The sequence below is a fragment of the Octopus bimaculoides genome, chromosome 10 (assembly GCF_046866305.1).
Source record: "Octopus bimaculoides isolate indiv1 chromosome 10, ASM4686630v1, whole genome shotgun sequence".
Classification (NCBI taxonomy): Eukaryota; Metazoa; Mollusca; class Cephalopoda; order Octopoda; family Octopodidae; genus Octopus; species Octopus bimaculoides.
In genome coordinates, this window is record NC_142937.1 from 8,475,412 (window position 1) to 8,482,911 (window position 7,500).

At 33.5% G+C, this 7,500-nt stretch overlaps 1 protein-coding gene across 6 annotated transcripts in view; it reads right to left on the bottom strand.

Annotated features, from left to right (window-relative positions):
• The window catches only part of LOC106868423 (uncharacterized), a 350,125-nt gene that overhangs the window by 342,357 nt on the left and 268 nt on the right, over positions 1-7,500 (bottom strand). For all 6 annotated transcript variants that reach the window (XR_016243322.1, XM_089358351.1, XM_089358353.1 and 3 more), the window contains exon 1: positions 7,191-7,500. This exon is cut by the window's right edge and continues 268 nt beyond it. The gene's annotated coding sequence lies outside the window, so the exon portion shown is untranslated. The remainder of the gene's footprint in view (positions 1-7,190) is intronic.

The window sequence follows — 7,500 nt, forward strand, 5'->3', positions numbered from 1 at the left end:
TTTTTTTTTTCCAATTCACAATTTTCACTTTTAGTATTCCTAATTTCCTCAATTTTTTTGTTCTGTATATCGTTAAACATGAACTATGAATATCGTCAGCTTTAAATATTCAGATATAGACGTACACATTACACACTCATTTTTATGAAATGATCCGTTATGTTACTAAATTTTATATGAATATTCTTGAAACAGAAATGCAGATATATATATTTCTTATTTAAGAAGTAAATGAAACACATAACTGAAGCATTTCGAATTTCGAATTTCCTCTGCCCAATGTGCTCTTTCCCGCATGCTTAATCTCACTCACTTCCAATGGTCTTTAGTAACCTATTATATTTGGACTCCTTATTGTTACATATACGCCAGACTTTTCACAAGTAATTCCAACTGCGGAATCAGATATCACGACATATCAAGTGGATATGTACGGAATGACTCGTACATATTTAACCTTGCAAAAGACAATCAAAGTTGAATATTTCTGAAATGAACATAACATTTAGAAGCCTATCACGGAACCACTTCACGACGCTCGACCCGCTACACAAAGTACCAAAGAAACGCTTAGGTCACACCATACCATGTTAGAAAATGAAATGATACCTTACAAAGCGCTACTTGGTGATCAAGGCCGGAATGCTTTTGATCATAGTTTTAAAAGATCAGTGTTGACGGAATCTCATCACGGACAACCAGTTTGGGTTAGTGTATCACCATGTCTCTTATTATTAAATACTATTGCAAAATACTTTTTTTTAAGTATATGTCCTCCCTGAGCTTTACAGAAAAAAAGTAGTAAAACCTTTCATAACTCACGCAATATCATCTTAGAATGGACTCTAAATAATGAAGTCCACGTTTATACCATGGCAATAAAAAAAAAATGGAAAATAAGATCGTCAACTCTGAAATGCTTTCGATGAGGGCTCCCTGAATTTGAACAACAATTACATTCAAACTGAAATTTTTCTCTCACTTAATTTTTTAGACCCTCTAATATCCTAACTGTGTGTAATTTTATACTCGTATAGGCTATGTATCTACTTTCTACATTCATTCATGTATTCCTAACGCTCTTTATATAATGAATATATGCGCGCGTGTGTGCATCTGTTCAATATTACATAACCGTTGCTCTCATTCATTATTTTACTGATTATCTATTTTACCCATCTTACGAAATACTGCATTATATATAGTACAGGCTTTGTTATATCAATCTACTACAAGTCTGCACTAACAATTATCTAATTGGTGGGTTTTTATTTATTTGCAATCGCTAAGGTATGTTATTTAGTTCTATATAGTAATTTCCAAATAAACACAGCAATCGCTAAGATATGTTATTTAGTTCTATATAGTAATTTCCAAATAAACACAGCCTGTTGATCAACTCGGTATAATGTCTTGTATATAATAATAGTATGATAAGGTGACCACGTTTCTGAGAGTACCAAAATATTGTAAACTCGCAAAGCTTCCTCTATTTCACGATGTAGGTTTTCCTACAAAGGCAACATTGAAAGTATTTTCTCCTGTAACATGAATTAATTTTGTCTAAAGTGTGTTAAAGGATATTCATTTTGCTATAAATTACGAAATCCAGATCACCAAACAAGTGTGTCTAGATATTGATCGCCGTTTTTTCAAAACAAGTCTCCATCGCGAATATTTTATGCACAGTGAATCAACGACCCGTTTTTATAGTAACAGTGCCTGTTTTTCTAGTAACAGGGATCCAATTGTTATTACTTGTTCGCTAAATGACCGCCGAGAGAAACTGTCATTGACACCTCAGTGTGTATTTTTGGACACATGTGTGAAGACATTCATTAGACAATGTCGATCATATAGAAATAGCAGGACAATTTAAGAGACAAAATAAAATGCGTAAGCTATTTCATTTGACGAATGAAATATAAAAATCCGGTCTGCAACTACCTGTTGAGACACAATCTATAATTACCTCCAGTTTATAGTGTGTGTAAGTTTTTCGTATGTATTTATGTAATATTTCGACTGATACACACTTATACAAACTAAATTTTCGTTCACTCTCTCTATCTCCTCACTTTACTTTTCTTTCTTTATCTCACACACAGACACACATAGACATGTATATTCAAAAGGACATTAACGTAGATGGTGTTTGCATATGTGCATAATATTATTTCAGTCCACAAACACACACACACATACACACACACACACGCACACACACACACACACACACACACACACACACAAACATATATATATATATATTTTTTTCCAGAGGATATATATATATATATATATTTAACACTGATATACGCATACATATTTATATATAAGCACAAACACACAAACACACACATGTGTGTATATGTATGTGTGTTTGTGTGTGTGTGTGTGTTTATAAGCGGAGAGAGGGGGAGACAGAGAAACAGAGACAAAGAGAGATAAATAGATAGACTGACAGATATATAGATAGATGAAAGGAGAGAAAAGTGTAGAGATACTTGTACTTCAATATGTCTCTGTATGAATGCATTGATAATCCGCCGTCAAATATAGAAGAGGCAGATGTGAAGTTGTTTACCATGCACTGGGGTACATCCGAGTGAAGGTAGTAGTTACTATGACACGCTGTTTCAGAAGGAATTCTCATCTCCTGATTTTGCTAGCCTGCGTTGTTGTTTCTTGCGATCCCTAACTTTCGTTATATTCAAGCAAAATATAAGTGCATGTCTGTGTGCATGTGCTCGAGTGACTGAGTGTGCTTGTGACATTAAATGTGTGCGAGTGCGTGTGCCCACCCCTGTGTGTGTGTATACGTGCGTGAGTGTGTGCTACTTCAGGCTGCACATAATTTTACGCATACATTTACTCATATGAATACCATGTGGAAGTAATAGTATACGTTTATTAATAAACACACGCATATATGCATGCACACACACATACCCATATAAATACATACATGCATACATATATACATACATACATACGTATATACATACATACAAATATACATATATATATATATATATATATCTACCTATCTATCTATCTTAATGTGATACACGATCCCTATTGATCGACACACCCCTACTTTTTTTTTCCTTCCCCCTCCCAAAAAGAAAAGCTCTACATTGTATTTGTCCCATCTTTGTTGAGCCCTGTGTGGCTAATAAAAGAAATGTATCTATACACACACACTCAGATTTATATATATATATATATATATATATATATATATATATATATATATATATATATATATATATATATATATAAACAATTGCAGCGTGGAAGGTGTTTATGAGCCATTTAAAATAACACACAAAATCCGTTAGATTCACTTTGTCAAAATATTTTCGTCGCTTTGAGACCGCGACCTGTTCACTGACAAAATTCTGTGCTGCACAGAATTTTGTCAGTGAACAGGTCGCGGTCTCAAAGCGACGAAAATATTTTGACAAATTAAATTTAAATGTTGAAGTGAATCTAACGGATTGTGTGTGTTATTTTAAATGGCTCATAAACACCTTCCACGCTGCAATTGTTTTCTTTCCAGCACACGATCTCAGATCAGGTCACTTGCTATGCAAGTACATCTCCGTAATATATATATATATATATATACATATATACATACGTACATATAGACACACCCATATGAATATATATCTACAGAGAGAAAATGAGAGAATGACAGAGAAAGAGAGACAGGGCCAGAAAGATAGAGAGACGAGCAAACGCAGTCACACACATCGGTATATAACAGAACAAGAAAGATGTCAATATATATATATATATGTGCTGTAGAAGAATATATTTATGCATCACAATTAGATGATTCACTTTATCGCTGCACACCGTTTCCTACATTATGATGTTGTGGCGTTAATTATAAGCGTCTGCACGCGCACGTACGTTATACGTTTGTGTGCGTGTATTAATGTGAAATTATGTGCATTCGTCACATGATTTTTAAATATCTTTCGCCTCTTCTGCTCAGTGTTACCGTCTTAGTGTTTCTTCAGCTACATCTGCAGAAACCCTGGAGATTGTATACACTGACGAGTTTCTTTCCATCTCTCTTTCTATCTCTCTCTCTCTCTCCACACGCTCACACACACACACGCAAGCATACATATATCCATTCATAATGCAAGAATACATATGCATATATAAGTGTACACACACAAGCACACAGACACACACACATATATACATGCACACATATAGATACATAATATATTCGTATACATTCATACATGCATTCATATATATATTTACACACACAAATATATATATATATATAAATGTACATGCATACAAACACACATATGTATACATGTGTATATATATATATATATATATATATATATATATATATATATATATATATATATATATATATATATACATACATATATCTATATTTATATATATATATATATATCTGTATATAGACAGATAGATAGATAGATAGATAGATAGATAGATAGATAGATAGATAGATAGATAGATAGATAGATAGATAGATATCACGGTATTGCTATAGCTAAATATCGAATGTTATTTTTAAGCAGGAGAGAGAGGGGGGAGTGAGAGAGAAAAAAACAAGAGTGAGAGAGAGAGAATGGGACACAAAAGGAGGCATTGAAATGAAGATAGAAAATGTTGATCTGCAGTACTTCTTATGCAGTATTTTACTGGGTCTTGGTGAGTAGAGGACGGAATGCGAAATTTCACTGGTCAACATAATACTGTATGTCAAAATGTAGAAGCATTATATTGCAGGGATTTTAAGCATTGGTTCAAGTTTCATAATTCATGTAGAGTATATCACATAGGAATAGTGCTAACAATCCGTGATGATAGTGTTTATAATACTCTGATTAATAATTTTTTTTTATACGTAACAACACAATAAAAACAACATTAATAATAACAACAATAATAATAATACCAACAATAATAATGGTGTGGCTTTCAAATTTTGGCAGAAAGCCAGTAATTTCGGGAAGGGGGTAAGGTGATCACATCGCCCCCAGTTTTTAGCAGGAACTTATTTTATCAGGGTCGATAAAATAAGAATAGTGATAAAATCAACAGACAAATAGATTAATTGATAGATATATAGATAGATAGATAGATAGATAGATAGATAGATAGATAGATAGATAGATAGATAGATAGATAGATAGACGGACACACAGACAGATATAGAGACAGACATACTGACAGACACACTGACAGACACTCATTCAGGCATACTGACAAACACACAGACAGACTGACATATAGAGAGACAAATAAATAGATAGATCGATGGACTAGATGGATAGATCAATAGATAGATAGATGGATAGATAGTTAGATAGATAGAGAGAGAGAGAGAGAGATTGATAGATAGATATACTCACAGACAATAGATAGATAGATAGATAGATAGATAGATAGATAGATAGATAGATAGATAGATTATTACTCCGACGGGCGTACAGGCAGATAGGCAGACACAGAGGCAGGCAAACAGACAGGCATGCAGACAGCCAGACAGATAGGCAGACAGACAAACAGACAGATGGATAGATAGACTGGTAGACAGACAGACAGACAGACAGACAGACAGGCGGATAGATAGATAGATAGATAGATAGATAGATAGATAGATAGATAGATAGATAGATGAGTCGTCACATGCAATACTGGCTAATTATAATAAGAAACTTGAAATGAGAATCAACAATGGTAGGAGTTGTGGCATTTTTTGTTGTCTTTATCGTTGCTGCTATCTTGTAATTCCTTGTTTTGTAGAGCTATTTTAACATATATTAACGAAAAACTACAAATTTAATAATGAATGGAGCTATCATTTTTTCTTTATTAGGTATGTTAACTGATATCCGAAAGATGCAACATCACATTTCTTCGGAATAAACGAAGGAGGAAAATAATATAAGAGAAATACGGGTGGTTGAATACTTTAACGGGAAAATATCGAGCTTAAACGTGCTTGAGGAAGTAAGAAATGGTAATAAAAACCTCAGTTGTAAAAGAGATTGAAGAAATAAATGAAGGAGTGAAATAATAAGTGAACGAATATTTGAGTTGTAGAAATTTCGCTCCAACTACAACACTTGTATGGAAAAGACTTCCGCATGGATAGAATGTTGTATAGGGGAATTTTCACTGAAAACTAAAGACTAGATGTGGCAACTCGTTTGTGAGTCTTCAGCACAACGGCATGGTGTATGGTGATGGTGATGTTACTGCTGCTGCTGCAGCAGAATCTAGTGGTGTTGATGATGATGATGATGATGATGATGGTGGTGGTGGTGGTGGTGGTGGTGATGATGATGGTGAGTGGTAGTTGTGTTGGTGTTGGTGTTGGAGGTGATGGTAGTTATGGTGGAGGTAGTGGTGGTTATTGTTGTTGTTGTTGTTGTGGTGGGGGGTGCGGGTGGGGTGGGGGGTGGGGGTGTTGACGACGACGATTAAGACGATGAAGGCGACGATGACGCGGACGGCCGTGCAGAAATGTTACGACTACTATTGCTGCTTCTGCAGCGAACTGTTGATGTTGACGATGATGATTATTTCAGGGACAATATAAACTACGATAACGATGATAATAATAATAATAATGATGATGAAGAAGATTATTACGATGGCAAATCTAACACGAATGTCATGTACTGAAATTATTTTGAGCGAAACAAAATAATAATATTAGTGCTTATATATATATATATATATATATATATATATATATATATATATATATATATATATATATATATATATATATATATATTGACTTCAAGAAGAATGAATTCTCTAACTGAAAATGTTGCGATGCTCATGCCTCTCCTTTTACTGGAGTACTACTGGCTCCAGCCGGGAATGGAAACCGGATTTGCGGAGTACGTTCGCCGAGATTTTATCGCAGCATCTTTCCGCTCGCCAGACAGTAATGATAATAATGCTCGTTGTTTATCATTATGATTGGGGTACTACTAACGATGTGGCGATAATGAGATCGCCGAAGACAACAACAACAACAACAACATCATCATCATCCTCATCAACGACAACATCAACAACAACAATGATAATAATAATGATGATGATGATAATAATAATAATAATAATAATAATAATAATAGTAATAATAATGAAATTCTTACCTTATCGTTTCCAGAAATGTTATACCGAAGGTTTGTATAAAAAATTGATGAACATACAACATTAATAAATTTTACTATGGAAATATCCTTTGCACTTGCTTTGACTTTGAAGTGATTTCGCTTGCGATATTTGGCATAAACATATATATATATATATATATATATATATATATATATATATATATATATATATATATATATAGTATATGATATATGATATTTATATATACATATATATCAATATACATACATACATAGAATGTATGTATGTGTGTATATATATGTATATGTGTATCCTTGTATGTTATAT